The sequence below is a fragment of the Lethenteron reissneri genome, chromosome 20 (assembly GCF_015708825.2).
Source record: "Lethenteron reissneri isolate LAM-NWPU_2019-01 chromosome 20, ASM1570882v1, whole genome shotgun sequence".
Lineage (NCBI taxonomy): Eukaryota > Metazoa > Chordata > Hyperoartia > Petromyzontiformes > Petromyzontidae > Lethenteron > Lethenteron reissneri.
This window is the reverse complement of record NC_083798.1, coordinates 3,969,615-3,987,607: the sequence shown is the minus strand read 5'-3', so window position 1 is coordinate 3,987,607 and position 17,993 is coordinate 3,969,615. Positions and strand designations below refer to the sequence as shown.

General features: G+C 44.2%; 1 pseudogene; it reads left to right on the top strand.

Moving 5' to 3' along the window:
* Positions 1-15,873: 15,873 nt before the first annotated feature.
* The window catches only part of LOC133344611 (activin receptor type-2B-like), a 45,217-nt pseudogene continuing 43,097 nt past the window's right edge, over positions 15,874-17,993 (top strand).

The following is a 17,993-nucleotide window of genomic DNA, read 5'->3' as shown; positions in this document are numbered from 1 at the left end:
GCCACGTCTCATGTGGTAAACCGTGGGTGCTCTTGCGTCTTCCAAGACGTCGTCTGGCCAGCATGCAAGAGTAGACCAGAAGAGGCCTTCAATTGCTTGCTCACGCTACTGCCGGGAAAAAGGGGCCTCTATGAGAGGGATCTTTTGAGAGCCGCTCTAGAGGGTATTTGGCCTACTCTTTCATGCTGACCAGACGTTGTAGCAAGTGGGAATGCACACACCTTACCCTCCTACCACGCACAACCTGTCCATTGGCTGCCCTGCACTTAGGAGCCTGGTTTATAATTTCCACCTGCCTAGATTAGCACTGACGTTTTACGTGATATGCCCCCTCAACATTCTTACAAAAGAGCTCATTTTAACCAATTGCCAAATTAGCAAGGGCACCTCTAGCGCGGATCCTATTATCCGCGGATAACACCGGGGATGATGGAATCTGGAGATATTTGTTGTCCATGTTATGACGGTTAGGAGGGGACTTCCTGCGTGTAAGTGCAAAACTAAGGGGCAGGGATGAAGCTTACCACCAAACATGGAACCTCTTAACCACCTCTCCTCCAGTGGGCATTGATTCTTAAGAGCATTCATTAGGCCATGTAAGCACTCCCCCCTTCCCTTTTTTCCCTTCTCCTACAGGGGAGCCAGAGCTTAGGGAGACACCAGGGTTGTTTGTAGAGGTTATGAAACATTGTATTGTAACATGCGGTTTAGACGGGTTTCCATTGCACTGTAATCCGTCATGTGTGTTGTGCTGGTGTCAACCCCCTTTCATGTCATCTGCGTGTACCTCAATCGTCTTGTGAATAAAAAAAAAGAGGAGTATTCCTGCACATGCGACGGTACTCACCCGCTGGACAACCGGCACCTTGTGTGCACGTTCATGGATTTCCGCAATTGCAAAACGGGAGTGCTGATGTCAAAAAAATTACGGTGAAGAAGCAAGCATGTGAAATTGCAGCTAATTTTAATATCGTGATATGAAACATATTTCCACGGCTCCTCGTATATATATGCACATGCATGCAATTAATTTAAACGCTGAACATTTAGACAGGTCGCCTTGCCCTATTTGCCACCTGTTCCTAACGCGGGCTTAGTTTGCTGAGTATGTACAGCTGCACACGACGTGAGCATTAATAGTAGGGTATGTGATACACCATGCGCCTTTGACAGTTTTAGAATTATCCTGGGGCTCTGAGCCTTCATTACTAAATGTGGTCTCGCTAATACCCAGAGCAACTGGACAAAGTGCACTCAAATGCAATTGACACATTAATACTGAAAGTTGTACCTCTCTGTCCCCACGGACAATACAAATCCACTAACCCCCTCTTGAATAGATCTGTGAAAATAGTGGAACTTATCGGAACAGAGTACGTAATTACAAAGTGAAGCTACAAATTTACTGTTCAATTTTCCTGATGACGACCGCTTGTGTTGTGATCGAAACGTCGTGGCTTTTTTTTCAGGCTACAGTCTACATTATAGATTGCCAGTACACTCACCGAGGTTAAGAACCAGGCTACAGTCTACATAAAAGACTGCCAGTACACTAACCCAGCTTAATAACCATTGCCACAGTCTACATTATAGACTGCCAGTACACTCACTCAGTTTAATAACCAGGCTACAGTCTACATTATAGACAGCCAGTACACTCACTCAGCTTAATAACCATTGCTACAGTTTACATTATAGACTGCCAGTACACTCACTCCAATTAAGAACCAGGTTACATTATTATTTTGTATTATTTTTATTCACTTTATTTTTATTTTTATATCTACGTGACTTTACCGAAAGAACCAAAGAATATATCCATTATTACTCTTACTCCGTTGTGATAAACGTCATGGAAAGCTACAGCCACAGCCATTGCTTGTCCACATGACTCTCTCGAGGGAGCTCCAGTTAGCCCCCTCTAGAGAGTAGTTTGCCTACTCTTCCACGCTGGCCGGACATCTTTGAAGTACCCACACTTTACCCCAGCATTCGCAACCTGCTGAGCAACCCAAGTATTACACACGTTGCTAATGCGCTATAATCGTTACACTGCTCTATTTTAAACATAGCTTTTACGCATCCATTACATAAAGGGACTTCGTGAAGTTCCTGTTGAACAAACATGCTGCAGCGTCCCCGTACTCATGTTTGTTGGCAGCCCTGAGAATCGTGGCGGAAAGTCCACATTACTACGGTACGGACAATCCTTACTATGCACAGAACAACTCTTCAAAGCCTCTGTGTATTTCAGATAAATCAAGAACTCCAAAAGCACACCGAAAATGTCCAACCCACCGAGGTACAACTTGCAACATTCACGCAATTTGTATTGCCAGCAGGCAGACCCAGTGGAATGACGTGGCCAGGCAATGGGGTCATCGACTTTGAACGCAGCGTCAGCACGCGTTTGAAGGTTATTACGGGTGCGAGGCAAATGCCTCCTCGACCCTTTCGCCCAACTCTGGCTCCACGGACAAGGGCCCACTTTGGAGGGCAGGCGCTCCAACGGGGTCCCTTTAAAAATAGCTGCGGGCTTCAAACCTGTTGGAGGGGGCGGTGGGGGGCGGGGGGGATCAAGGGATGTGAAATGAACAGAGCGCGCGCCTGTGATGCTCACGGCGCGACGGGCACAGTTCAGGCAAAGAGAGCAGTGGCCCGACTCCGCTGTTGAATTGCACGAACCGTGAGACGGTGCGTTGGTCCCCTTCTCCCTCCTGGCTCCAGACCCTCGCCACCCCCTCTCTGTGTTCCCAATGCAACGATGCCTCGTTACTTTTCAGCCCCCACCCCCCCCAACCAGCTTTCTGCCGCAGCCCAAATGACGATCGGGACCATCACCACCCCCTCCTTAACAATCCATCTTGTTTTTACTGCGTCAAAACAAGACCACCGCTTACAATAAACCCAATTTCTACATTTTAAATTGTTATCGTGCTATGTTGCAACCTTATAATTGCTGTAAAGCTCCTTGGTAAATGCGTTATATAAATCTCATTAAGATAAGATAAGAAGGCCAAATAACAAGAAGCTCACTAATACACACCTATCGGTGTATGCCGACTTGCAACTGTCCATTTTGCTCGTCTTGCGTGCGCCAGTGTGAAGCCAAGCACAAGACTCAAGATGCAATGCATTATTTTTGAGTACTTCATTAAAACACACACGCACGTGGATGTTGAAGATCCGGTGGAAAATTAAACCCTTTAATTTGCTGCCGTAAAATGTTACGTTTACGAACTGGTGATTTGATTTAAAAAAAAAGTTTTTCTAAATATCATCTTCATTTTGTTATCACATGCATGAGGCTGACAAAATCATCTGCTCTGTTTAACGGCATAATCAGCATATTAACTAACTGCGTGTTATTGCGATATTATTTCCTCGCACCTCCGATTAGCACAATTGGCTACGCACGGTTCGAAAGAAGTTCAGCATATATACACTTTATTTTAAACTTATTTTCAACATTGGAGCATTATCAGCCATTAATTGCTTCTCTAACCAAATTGTGCAGCTGCAATTCTGTCACATTCCCACACATGTTGTGAATTCTATTGCTTTCCATCATCATCATAGCCATGGTCTATCCACTGCCTGGATAAGGGCCTCACCACGCTGTCGACATCCCTCACGGTTCAGTGCAGCTACTGTCCATATCACGCCTGCAAATTATCTCATCGCTCCATCTCCACGGTAGTTGTCATCTCGAAGGAGTTCTTTCCTCTTGGCTGCCATTCCATCACCAGCCTCATCCATCAGCCATCATCCCGTCCAGAGATGTGTCCTGCCCATGCCCATTTACTTTGCTTAATTCTCAATAAGATGTCTCTCATTTAGCATTTGTTCCCTGTTTCACGTGTTACTTTTTCTGTCTCTCAGTGAAATTCTAAGCGTGCATCGTGCACAGCGGCATACGTTGCTCCCCTGTGCTTCTTTGTGCTCCTTTCAGCTTTTGTTCCCAATTCTCCCTTTCAGCGTCCGTGCTGGTGATCCATATGTCGACAACTGGTGGTACGCACCGATTGAAAACCTTAGTTTTCAGACACATTGATACGCTCCTTTTCATTGGCATGCTAAACTCTCCAGAGGCACCCAATCCTGCTATTGTTCTGCAACGCATTTCATCTTGATCCTGATCCTCATTCGATAACTACCCCAGGCACACAAGTTCTGTGCGCGACAGCACCCACGTGTCTTTTGTCAGTACGGAGTGATGTAGGGACAGTACGACTCCCCGTGGCCACGGTTACTAATTAACGTAACGGGAACAGACGTTAGGGTAATGTGAGACCTAAGTGATTGCTAACAATTATTGATACGACAAGCTTTGACAGGGTCGCGGGATGGGAAGCACTGGACCTAACGGTCGTAAATTGTAATAAGGGCAGAGACAGACAGGGCCAGGCGCGGTGAGAGAGGGTTCGGGAATAGGGGCGTGGCCCGGTCGGGAGGGGGATAAAAGCCGGAGCGAACCGGGGCTCTGGGCTGCTGTTGTGGGGGAACTGACGTCGCCGTTGTCACCTGGGAGCGGGTCGTCTTCATCATCCTGGAGTGGGCACCTTGTCGTCTTGGAAAGCTAGAGCTATGTTGTCTCAGAATAAAGTTATCTAAGTTACCCAAGTGGATATCGTCACTCACGGTTACTCGTTACGTTATCAGTGAGTCGGCGGACTTTATTCATGATACATATCCATATAACTGAACAAGACGGTGTCTCTGAGAGCTACATTACACAAACTACCGCAATCACAAATGGCAACGCAAATGATGCGCTGTATTTATGTTGAAGCACAAAATGAGGAGTTTATATATGTTTTATTATTTGTTATGTTGCGTCCCACTTGGCAATCGTCAGCTATAGAAGCAGCTGGGAAGTGGTGGCGTCATTTAGCATCTCATTGTGAATTCAAGCGCTCCGCGTGTGCCATGGAGTGTGCTCACATTAACTCATTATTGCTGTTCTCCTTTTGCGGCAAATTAATGGGGCACGCCAAACGTTGTGCTGCATTCAATTTGGCAGCCACTCGGGCTTGATAATGCGTCCATGTGAAACCAGTGAATGCAGGAGCATTGGCTTTCACTTGGCTATTGAGGGTCGTTTAATTAAGCAGACTTTTTATTTTGAAATTAAAATAATATTCCCTTTATATGGTGTGCACTAAACCATGTGCAAGAATGCGTGATCGCATGCAATTGTTTTCTCTTCAGTGATATGAATAGATTTTTTTACGTAAATAGGTTAACGGTAAATACTTATTTGTGAGGAGTGTGTGTGTGTGCTTTGATACATGTACAATACATTATGTAATGCACACTGCATACACCAAATGTTAATTAAACAAAAAAATCCTGGTCCTCTGAAAAATGCTGAAACGATTGTAGGAGCAATTGTTCCTTTGAAAGGTCTTTGCGTAATTGGGTCTTCATTTCATATGTTTTTACATTTTCACTTAGCATGTATGTCTTCAGCTCTTAAATTCATTTTTTTATAGAACAGTTTAATGGCCACCGCATTTACCAAAACTTACGCGGCATTTGACGACAATTGGCTTTAACCGATTCAACCGTATTATTCAAAAGTTCATCTACAGGCCAGGACATGAAAAAAAAATTCAAATGGCTTGATTTTTTTAAAATTCTATTTTGCACATTAATAGTAAAGTACTACAGTATGGTGCATTGCATTAACACCGTTACAATTACTAACTGAAGTTGTTTTGTTTGTTTCCATGTCGGCATGACGTGCTTGTCAAGGACATATGCAGCGTTAGTCTATCGCTTACTCAAATCACGTGCCCCACTGTGTGTTTATATACAGCAGGTATATATATAACTCAACGGCACAGATTTGGTTCTACTCATTAACACCAAAACAATTGGTAAATAGCTAAAGCAGTACAAGCCAATTACACATCCTTGTGCGCATTCGGGATGTGCCAGACGTTTGAATTTAAATAACGTAATTAAAACTATGTTTTCCAGCTCATTCCTCACCTCATAACCCTTGACGACAATGCATGCATAATGGATAGTTGACCTTACATCATACGGAAATTATATATTGCAGTGGTGGCTGGATGAGGAGTCTAGTAGGCGTGTTTCGAGCCAATGTTCACCACTTCTCCAGTTTCTTTCTTCGCATCAGAAATACTATGCAACGTACATTTGAGTACCTGTTAAAAGTGACATTTAACTTCAACATTTCCTATTGGCGTAGTCAACCAGGTGGCAGTCTTTTAAAATGAGCTGTCTTATTTCTGAAAAAAAAATCGATGACGGTAAATTATCCAATAGTTTAAGAGGAAGACAAACTTTTAATTTGAACACTTTGAGGCTCGTATCCTAATGATGTGACCCACGAAGTATCGCTTAAAATACATAGTGAAGATCTCCCAACTGTCCACTCACAGACAGAAGTAAAGCGTTTCAATGTAATCATTCGATCGGGGAATGTACACGCATTCATAACAAATCTGACGGCAATTTAAGCCTGTTGTGAAATATGGACGTTCTGTATTGAAGCATATTATTATTATTATTACTGCCAATAATCTTGCTTCAGGCTCTTTAAATTTGATATAAAAGCAACATACTGGACTTAAAGAACGCATCTATGTATATTCTTAGGTTTTTTTCGGTAAAGTCACGTAGGTAAAACATTAAAATTAATAAAAGTAAAATAAAATAAAAATCACGACGTTTCGGAGGCAACACATCTAATAATTCATAGGAACAAAATAATTTACAGCCCCTTGTCAATCCACTGCTGGATGGAAGCCCCCACTTGCCATGTAGATGTTGAAGGTTGTTTGACCATACATCACCACGCAGGCTGGTGAAGGGGGTGGCCCAAAACTGGGTCTGATATCACTCCCTACTGATGTTTCCCATGGTCGGGAATTGAACTGAGGTCGCCAGCTTCATCACATTGTGCGCTAACCACTGTGCCATTGCTCCACCCCCTATATGTTTTGTATCCTTAAAAAAATATATGTCTTGACATTTAACTTCAACATATTGACAATAGCGTGGCGTGAAATGCAATGCTGTTCAATTAAGTAAACCCATTTATAATGATACACAGTTTAAAAGATAGCAATAAAAAGAAAGAAAAAACCGGCTGCGTTGCTATAGCATTGTTATAGTGACAGCGTGCGTGGATAGATGATGTATGAAAGCTCGATTTAATGGACTAATGCATGAATGATTGTATAAATACGTTAATGGTTGAATTAATGTTTTTATACATTAATAGCTGCAATAATGGATTGATAAATATATGCATGAACGAATGCATGGATGCATAGATGAATGAACGCAGGTTCTGCTGTAGCGCGAGTGGATGGGTATGATAATCGGATGAATGGGGGAGTGGATAAGGGAAATATACCACTGACCAATTATCGCGTGGCGGATAAAAGGAGTTGTTGATAATAGGGCTGTGGATGAGCAGAGTTCGACTATATTTAGGTTAAGTAAGGAATGGAGTTCTGAGAATGCTTATGCACAAGCAAGGTCAATGCACTTGACACGTGCTTTGGAAATTAAATAGCAGTGTGTGGTTGTGCTCTTACGGGTTTTATTTAGTCATCTCCACGTAAGAACATCTCACTTTTTAACGCCCCATTACACGGAGTGTGTTTTCTCCCGAATGCTCAGCATTGACGGGCGCATTCGTTAAGCATACCTCAAAAGCTACCAACTCGTGTCGGTGTTGTACAAACGTTGACACGGCTACTGATGTCCTTCAGTACTGTCTGGTAATCAGCTGAGCAGTACTGAAGGACACATTTGTTTCTGTGCCCTTCAGTGCTGCATAGCAAATTGGCTGCCTTATTGGAAAACGTTTGAACGCATGAACGTGGCTACTCTTGCACAACACCTCTCGGTGTGTGCACTCATTCTCACCGTTGTCGCTTCTACTATCTAGGCACAGATTTCTCGCCCCCCCCCATCTCCCCACTGTCATATGAAACTTATGCAGCTTTCATAAAAATAATACAATCGTGTCCCCCGCCGCCCCAGGACCCCCAATTTCTATTGTCTCAGCTATCGGAAAATAACATCTAATGAATATGAGAACGATGATGTAATCTTGATGGTGAATCTCGACGTGGCTGCCAATGCGCGTGTTCAACAAACGGCGCTTTGTCGAGAGCCTGCAATGCGTGCGCCCCGGAGTGTGGCATTGCTAATTTATATCCAGCGTGCTGCATTTATTTAATATAGTAACAGATAGCAGTCGGGCAGAAATAGAAAGGGGCTTTGTGAGCGGGGCCATAAACTAAACTCACAAATTAAAAACTCCGCAGAGGATGCTGGATATAGCGATTACAACTCTCACGAATGCTTCGGTTGAAGGAAAAGGCCAGCTCACATTTATTTTTAGGGGGGGGGGAAGACATCATCTTTACATTGATTTTTGAAGTAAAAAAAAATCAAATCATGCCTGATAAAATAATGTAAACTACGTGCAGAAGCATTGAGAAACAATGATTCATGACAGCCATTGATGTGTACAACTCAAAGGGCTGTGTGAGAAGCTGTGTGTTGGAAGTCATTGGGCGTCAAATTGCCTTAAGCGACGTTAACACATGGGTCACACCGACCACAGAAGGAGCTTCTCAACGTCATGCAGTTTGTCCAGGGTTGCTATCTGTCATGGTTTCCCAGGATCATTCTTTATTTTAAGGTAGCTTGTAACGAGATGACCGTAATAATACACTAAACAAAGCAATTAACTTACATGTAGTTACCTCCTCTTCTGGTATTTTAAGATAGTCTTCTTCCTCCCATGGCATGTCACGGTTTTTGTATCTCAGTGGTGCCAACCTCATAAGTGTGTCACATGGTGTGTTACAGTTTTGGCCCACTTCCAGCATAAACTAAGCACAGACTACGAACATGTATACTGTACAGGCACAAATAGAACACAATTACTTTCTGATCAACGAGGTCAAATTGCCTTTTACAATTATAATAATCGCTGTTGGTATTTTTATTTTTAGCATTTTCACTCGTGTTTAAAACATGACGTTGATCATTTGGCGCTGTAGAGTCATCGAGCACCTCTTACATTCACCCCCAACAAACTTCCAACGAACTTTGAGTTTGACATCAATAACTTTCCAAGAATTGTCATCCCCCCCTCCTCCCCGCCTCCTCTGTGGCCTTGAAATGGAAATGCCCTCAATTCTCCTCTTAATCTCTCATCGCTTCCCACTAACACATTTTTTTTTATAAATGGTAACTTGTTGAAAAAATTCAAAGCCCGTGGCTGCGGCCCCTTTGTACTACCCCAAGCCTGATTGGCAGCCACGGAGTGATCCTTGAAGTTCATTCGTGCGAACTTCGGGATTCTTTTACATTGTAACCCCCCTGACACTCAAATGAGGTGAGGGTAGCATTATATTTCATTACGTGCAATGTGTGATCCTGTGTGAAGCCAACCCAAAACTGTTCCTCCTGCCAGATAGAAAACATTCATCCTCTTGGCATCGGAACGGTTTCATCGATGAAGAAAACCACACAGCAGGCCCCAATAATACCCGTGCTGTATCTACAATAACAAATGGACTCCATTCTTGCTAATCAAAAGCATGCATTCATCATTAAGCATTATGTACAGCGTGGTTTTACACACTCATTTAAGATATAATGCACACGGACAGTAGTTTTTATATTTTAAAAAAAGTCAAGAAAATGTGTCTGTTATAGTTACAAGTCAAAACTCAAAATTGCTCGCACATAACTACTTTAGCATCACTAGAGAGTTAGTACTGTATATATACACCATGCATGGTTACCCAGAATCCAGACTGACACGATATTTTTCACAAGCCTGACAGGTAAAGCATGTGGAATGTCATTGGCAAAACCTTGGAAGCCCCCAGGTGACATTTAGAAATCAGCATGTTTTGATCCATGTCAGTGGCCTGAAAACTGGTCACATGGTACTGCGTTTTCAACCACTGAGCATGAAAAAACTAGCCCCGTGTTCCTTCCTACAAGTTAACAACTCTGCATTTAACACAGCGCTGTATTCACTGGAGCGGTATTTCTCCAACTTTTCTCAGCCCGCAGATCAATCAGCCGATGCGAACATTTTAGCGGACCACCCAGCCCCCCACCCCTGGTGACAAAACGCATTCACTTCTCCACTTCTCTCTAAATACCAGTCATATAAAAAAATATTCATATTACTGGAATGTTTTTTTTTTAAACGCTGCTATAAGTTTTTTTTAGGGACGGCATTTAGATTTTAGGGTTATGGCAGTTTATTCAGGGTAGTGTACCTAACTTTTCAAAAATTAAATACCATGAGTTAAATATTAATTCGTGTCCGAAACAAATCGTATAAACGTTGTCATTATTTCCGGATCAACCTGTGTTTGCTTCACAGACCCGTGGACCACCTGGAGGACCGTCGCGAACCACCGGTGGTCCTGGGGACCGCACTCCGAGAAGCACTGCTCTAGAGCGACTGGCTGCGACTTTTTACATGGCTGCAAGCAAGCTGTTATAAACAGAAGCCGGTCATAGTGGTGACTGCAGAATGGAATGAGAGGGTTGCATGTAACATGATACATCTCCACCGAAAGGCCACCCAACCCACAGACTCCACCACACCACTGCAGTTTATTATGAGACGTTATAGAAATGCACTGCAGCAGAATCTCTCCTGCGAATGTGTTATAACACTACCTTCAGCGACAAACAAGACCTTGAGTTTGCGGAAGCATAATTTCCATAGAGAACGAGCATCGCATTGAAATTGCTCATTGCCATTGCTCCGTCGCCATGAATTCACACAACTTGAAGAATGCTCTTTGTTAAGCTGCTGTTGCTGCTGTTCAGGATTAGCATTTTAACTGCTCATTGAAAGGACATATGATGCTCAACCCAACAGTCAGCTCAGCAATGTAGCATGTTTTTAAGTCCATGTGCAAGAACAGAAACTAACTTTAGAGTTATTGTGTGGTAATGTCATCATTTCACAGAATACCGTATTGGGTGTGTTAAAAATTATAATATAGTAATAAGCTGTGCTGGATGTGTTCGTAAATTATCCACGTGACAAGGATATTGTGCAAATGTAGTCCTTGTCTTTATGTTGATTTGTGCCTGAAAAAATATTTCAGAATCACCAATAACACTTAACTCATCACAACTTGAGGATTACCTTTTGGAACATATTTGCAGTGACAAATATTTGCCAAAGATTCGTATAAATTCAGGTCCACTGAGCTATTATGATTTTTTCAGTAGCAAACTGTCCACAAACGATAGCTCAACCAAGTGGCTTATCACTTGGAAATGTATAAAAACAAAATACTCCAAACGCATGTTGATTCTAAATGTGGAGGGAAAATCCGGAAAACCCGAAGAAAATTCCATGCGGCCACGGGGAGAACACGCAAACTCCAAACATACAGGCGGGATCGAATCCAAAACCTGCTGTATAGCAGGCGGAGGTATTGAACATCTTGTCACCGTGGCGTCATAATTTTATCAACTCCAGAGCCATAAGCTGTGTTGACCTCCGGACATCGAGTTAACTACAAATCTGTACAACGTTCTGATTGTGAACGGACCACTTCTTTAAATGGCTTCGTACTATATTCAACAAGGGATGCCAAGTTAAGTGTTGAATTACTTTATTGTATTCTCTACACACGGCTGAAGAATGGCTAATGATGGTGCGATATGCTGTAATTCTGAGCAAAAGTCATAGATCTTCCCCATATTGAACAAAATAATTACTGTACAGAACTGTCCTGTGACTGTACTACTCATTTAATCGTTTACATTGGAGTCCTCTGAAGTTTAGTGTGCAAACGCATTGTGCTTGTAAAATAACGAGGAAGTTATCTTTAAACACGCACATATCAGCCCATAGGCTTAGCGGATAACATTACCACCAGCTTTGAAGGTCTGCATGTCAGACAGCTCCAGGAAACTGTTTAAAGCTGCATTTCGATTTCTAGATCTCTTATCGCCACCAGAAGTATTTATTTAATGGCAATATAAACTCAGGTACAAATAATAAACACGGATAGTTTACTGTCATTTTAACCTAGCCTACGTGAAATATATTATGCTCGTTTTGTCTTTAAGATACTTGCATTTCTGTAACACATAACCTATTACATTTCCTTGGAGTGTGCTTAAAATTAGCTAGTATTTTGCATTACCGGTAACCACATAAAAACCGGTAATACGCGTTTTCCGGTTTGCAGCACATTGCAATGTCTCGCGATAAAAACAACATGCTTGCCCCTATAGCTGAGAAAAGAAGGCAGCTAGCGATGAAAACAACATGCTTGCTCCTATAGCTGAGAAAAGAAGGCAGCTGGTGGAATGTCGAGCCCGCTGGAACTGCAATCCAGAGGTCGACGGGCCAGTCCTATCTCCCGGCACGGCAGATTAAACAATGGATAGCTTTTATGACATCTCGCCCTCCACCTCGAACTCGCTTTCTCAGCTCTATCTACTGGAGGTCCTTCTGCCAGCAGTGTCGTGAGCGAACAAGCAACCTGCAGGGATTGCACCTTTACCCTTTTAAAAGCTGAGGAATTAGAGCAAATACACCACACTCAATTAAACAGCTCAACGAAGTGGCTTATCACGTGGAAACGCATCGCAGCCAAATGCTCTAAACGCACGTTGTTTTTAAACGTGGAGGGAAACCTCGGAGGACCCGAAGAAAAATCCAAGCGACCACGAGGAAAACGTGCAAACTTCAAATATGCAGGATCGAATCCACGACCTCCTGCACACATTCGTGTGCGCGCCAATCAGTGCGTTCATTGGCGCTGCCACGAACGCTCCACTGGAAGAGATTGTCGGTTGTTCCCGACTTTCCGAACCAGCAAAACGATTCCGAAAACGGTTAACCGTTGTCATTTTAACAGCCCTAATTATTACCTTGGCAAGTGTGTGAACTCTGGGTACACTTGAACTGAAGAAAAACTCTATTAAAACCCACAAGTAGGTTTGGCACCCAGATTTGGCACTCGGCACTGCTGAGCGCAAGCGTGAATAGCCAAGTCACGCAAGTGTAAACCACATCCGGCAACTTTAAACAGCCACTTAGAGCTTCAGGGTGTGTGTCTGTGCGCGCGCGTGCTCACGTGCAAGCGAGTGTGATAAATAGTGATAAGTGTTTACCACACTGTGTTTTAAGCGTGGTTCATCAAGTACGTTTGCTGGCCATGGCTAATATCATTGGTGATGATCTGAACTGGCCCTAGGCCTCCACAAGGTGAGCTCAGCCTTAAATGATTGACTGGTGTGGTGTATACAAGTACTGGGGAGACAAAGGTAGCCAAGGTGCGCCGTGCCGGCCTTCGTATGTGCTAACAACACTTGCCCTGTTAAATATCTGGGATTTTTGTAAGTGTGTGGTAAGAGTAAGTGTGGATATTATGATTATTGTATTTTTATATACTGTAATAGAATTCACACAATCACATGGTAGGTTAGATTCCAAAATGAGAATATCAGAATTTGAACTCCTCTCATCAATTGCCCTATTACCTGCCACCCTTATCTGCCGGAGCAGTTGGGTGGCAGGTAAGCAGTCAGCAATAAACAGCAAAGACTAAAGCTGTGATAGATACGAGTTAATACGTGTCTTGAATTTGGTAAGCTTTATTCGTATTTGAGGATAGAGACCGGGGGAGGGGAGATATTTCAGAAGAGCAGCGAGAGAAAAAATTGCAGTTAATATTAAGATAAGGTAAGGCGACGTGGCAGTCAACATCAACCACATAGGGATGGCGCAACTCATTAACCCCAACTTGGAATGAACTGCAATCCGAGCCTCGTGTTAATGGGATGTTACCAATTTTAAGCAAATTACTACGGCTGCATGAAGTGCATGGGTGTTGCAGTCGTGAAACCGCGCAGCGTGCGGACCATAAAACCCTACACAGTCTGAGCAGCGCGGACTATGGCGTTACCACAGCGAGCTAATACAGTCCTGACTGGGGGGCCTCGTCATCTGTTCATCGTCGCCCATGAGACTGAATCACGGACTCGCTCGCAGCATGGCACCGTTCCCGTATATAACACGTGCGCGCGGTAAACGCACGTGGGCGCTACGCGTACATCCGGGTGCCCCGTGACGTCACGTAAACACGCGCTCTGCCCTTGTGGGGGAATCCATCTTGGAGCGGAGGCGCTCCAACCCCCCCAACCACGTGAGAGGGGTGGGGGGGTGGGGTTTGTGAAGCTTCAAAATTAATAAAATAATAAAATAAAGATCACGACGTTTCGGAGGCAACGTCGTGATCTTTATTTTATTTTATTATTTTATTAATAAAATAAAATAAAGATCACGACGTTTCGGAGGCAACGTCGTGATCTTTATTTTATTTTATTATTTTATTAATTTTGATGTTTTACCTACGTGACTTTACCGAAAACACCTAAGAATATGATTCCTTGCAGTCACGAAGGCTTCAAGTCTAGAAGTTTGTGAAGCTTTCAGCAGCGGTGGGTTTCGTCACTTGTAGGCGGGGTTTATCATCACGGTATGGGCGGGGTTTATCACGGTATGATTGATTTTTCATTGCTTTCATGGCTCTCTAATTCTAGATTTGAATTCTAGATTTGAAGCTTTCGTGACTGCAAGGATTCATATTCTTAGGTTTTTTTCGGTAAAGTCACGTAGTTAAAACATCAAAATAAATAAAAAAATAAATAAAATAAAACAATGGCTCTATTGTGTATTGGTTTAGCCATGTTTGTGTTGTTGTAGTACAGAGTTAGACTTAATCTAAGTTGTCTTGTGGTTGTTGTTGTTGTTTGACTTGCATCCCACTGGGATTTTTGCACACAGCGTTGGTGTACGGTGCTTTTCTGCAATATGTTGCTGTCTTTTCTTGGATTTTCTGTTTGCACTTAGTCACATATTCACTTTAAGATGTTTTTTGTTCATGTTTTTGTTTTTTTTTTGTTGCGGTTGCGCCCGATTCAAGAGCCGAATGGCTCACAGGGCTATACCTAATACATGAACTTGAACTTGTTAGTTCTGTGCGATGCGGGTTTTAGTGAGTCCGAGGGGGTTAATGAGTTACTTTGCGTGGTTTAGTGGAATTAAGGCCGGAGTTTAGGGGTTTATATAAAACAGGTCTCTGGTTTGGCAGAGTTTGGACAGGTTACGTTTAGTGTGGGCGGGTCGTTGTGATTTCAGGGGAGTGGGGTAGAGAGTGAGATAGCGATCCGGATGAGGGGCGGGGTTTAGGCAGTGGGGAGGGGGCGCGACTTGTATCGAGGGGCGTGGCTTAGTGGGCAATGTGGGCGTGGCTCAGTGATGTGGGCGTGGCTTAACGGGCAATGTGGGCGTGGCTCCGTGGTGTGGGCGTGGCCCAGTGGGCTATGTGGGCGTGGCCCAGTGGTGTAGGCGTGGCCCAGTGGGCAATGTGGGCGTGATCCAGTGATGTGGGCGTGGCCCAGTAGGCAATGTGGGCGTGGCCCAGTGGTGTGGGCGTGGTCCGGTGGTGTGGGCGTGGCTTTACGGGCAATGTGGGCGTGGCTCAGTGGTGTGGGCGTGGCTTTACGGGCAATGTGGGCGTGGCTCTGTGATGTGGGCGTGGCTTAACGGGCAATGTGGGCGTGGCTTAACGGGCAATGTGGTCGTGGCTCTGTGATGTGGGCGTGGCTTAACGGGCAATGTGGGCGTGGCTTAACGGGCAATGTGGGCGTGTCTCTGTGGTGTGGGCGTGGCTCTGTGATGTGGGCGTGGCTTAGCGGGCAATGTGGGCGTGTCTCTGTGGTGTGGGCGTGGCTCCGTGATGTGGGCGTGGCTTAGCGGGCAATGTGGGCGTGTCCCGGTGGGCGCCAGATCGCGTGAACAAAACAGACGAGGCGCCTCTCGCGCGCCAAGCCGCGTCCAGACCCCCGAAATAAACCGCGCCAACAACATCCCCCCCACCCCCGTGACGGCGAAAACATAGAAACAAGATTCACTTGAGTTTTATTTCATCATTTCACGCCGACGGCCCACTTGCCCGCGACAACAACACCACGCGCGTACGCTGTGCGGTAAATATATATGAACAATAAATAGTATTGTTGCTACTGTTGTTAGCGGAGTGGGGTAGTGGGGTGGGGGGCGGCGGTGATGGTAGTCGGTAGTAGTTAAGGTCTTAACATTGTAACATCACCAGCAGTGGACGGACGGGTCTCGAATGCCGAAGCATGGACGGGGAACAACAACAACAACATCAGAGAACAACCCAAGGCTGTGCAGCTACTCAGCCCCATTCACGGCGGCTGTAGCGGCAGCAGCAGCAGCACGAGACTCTGTAGAAGAAGAAGAAGAAGCAGTCGAGGAGTAACAATAGCGCGGCCCGGCGCGATGGCCTCGTCGTCGTCGTCCTCGTGGTGGCGGTCGTCTTCGTTGTCGAAGCCGTGGTTCGCGCTCGCCCTGCATCTCATCCCCATCGTCACGGGTGAGGAGGGTGAGGAGGAGGAGACGAGAGAGAGAGAGACAGGCCTGGTGCGGGATGCGGCCTGTGGCGTGTGCGGGACTCGGGTGGTAGAGAGAACGGATTCTCTAGCAAGAGATGTTTGAGACTGTGGCGATGTTGAACTACAGAGATGCGGAGGAGATGGACTGGGAATGTTGTGTACACAGAGACACGAGATAGACTGATTGTGAACTGTAGGAACTATGGGAATGTGATGTACAGAGACACGGAGATGGAGAGTTTATGGGAATGTTGTGTACAGAGACACGAGGTAGACTGGAAATGTGATATGCAGATGTAGAGTTTATGGGAATGTTGTGTACAGAGACACGAGATAGACTGATTGTGAACTGTAGAGTTTATGGGAATGTAGTGTACAGAGACACGAGATAGAATGGGATAGAGATCTACAGAGAAACAGATGTAGAGTTTATGGAATGTGATGTACAGAGACACGAGATAGAATGGATAGAGATCTACAGAGAAACAGATGTAGAGTTTATGCAATGTGATGTACAGAGAAACAGAGATGTAGAGTTTTTGGGAATGTTGTGTACAGATACACGAGATAGAATGGATAGGGATCTACAGAGACACGGAGATGTAGGGACTATGGGAATGTGGTGTACAGAGACACGAGATAAATTGGGAATGTGATATACAGAGACACAAGGATGTAGAGTTTATGGAGTGTGATGTACAGAGACACAAGATACATTGGGAATGTGATATACAAAAGAAACAGATGTAGAGTTCATGGGAATGTAGTGTACAGAGACACGATATGGATTGGGAATGTGATGTACAGAAATGTAGAGTTTATGAGAATGTGGTGTACAGAGATACGAGATAGAATGGGATAGAGATCTACAGAGAAACAGATGTAGAGTTTATGGAATGTGATGTACAGAGACACGGAGATGTAGAGTTTTTGGGAATGTTGTGTACAGAGACACGATATGGACTGGGAATGTGATGTACAGAGAAACAGCGATGTAGAGTTTATGGGAATGTGGTGTACAGATACACAAGATAGAATGGATAGAGATCTACAGAGACACGGAGATGTAGGGACTATGGGAATGTGGTGTACAGAGACACGAGATAAATTGGGAATGTGATATACAGAGAAACAGAGATGAAGAGTTTATGGGAATGTGATGTACAGAGACACGAGATATACTGATTGTGAACTGGAGAGTTTATGGGAATGTGGTGTACAGAGACACGAGATCGAATGGGATTGTTAACTAAAGAGCCATGGATATGTAGAGACGATATGATTGTGATGTACAGAGACACGAGATAGAATGGGGATTGTGATCTAGAGGCACTCTGAGGCGCAGTTTCACTGGGGATGTGAACTACAGAAACGGAGCTCCTAACAAAATATTAAAACATTCGCCAATAACACTGCATTAAAAGGAAAACAAATATATAATAATGCGACGTTTTGGGTAATAGACCTTTTTCATATGACAAAGATAATGTTGCCTGCGTCTAACAATAAAA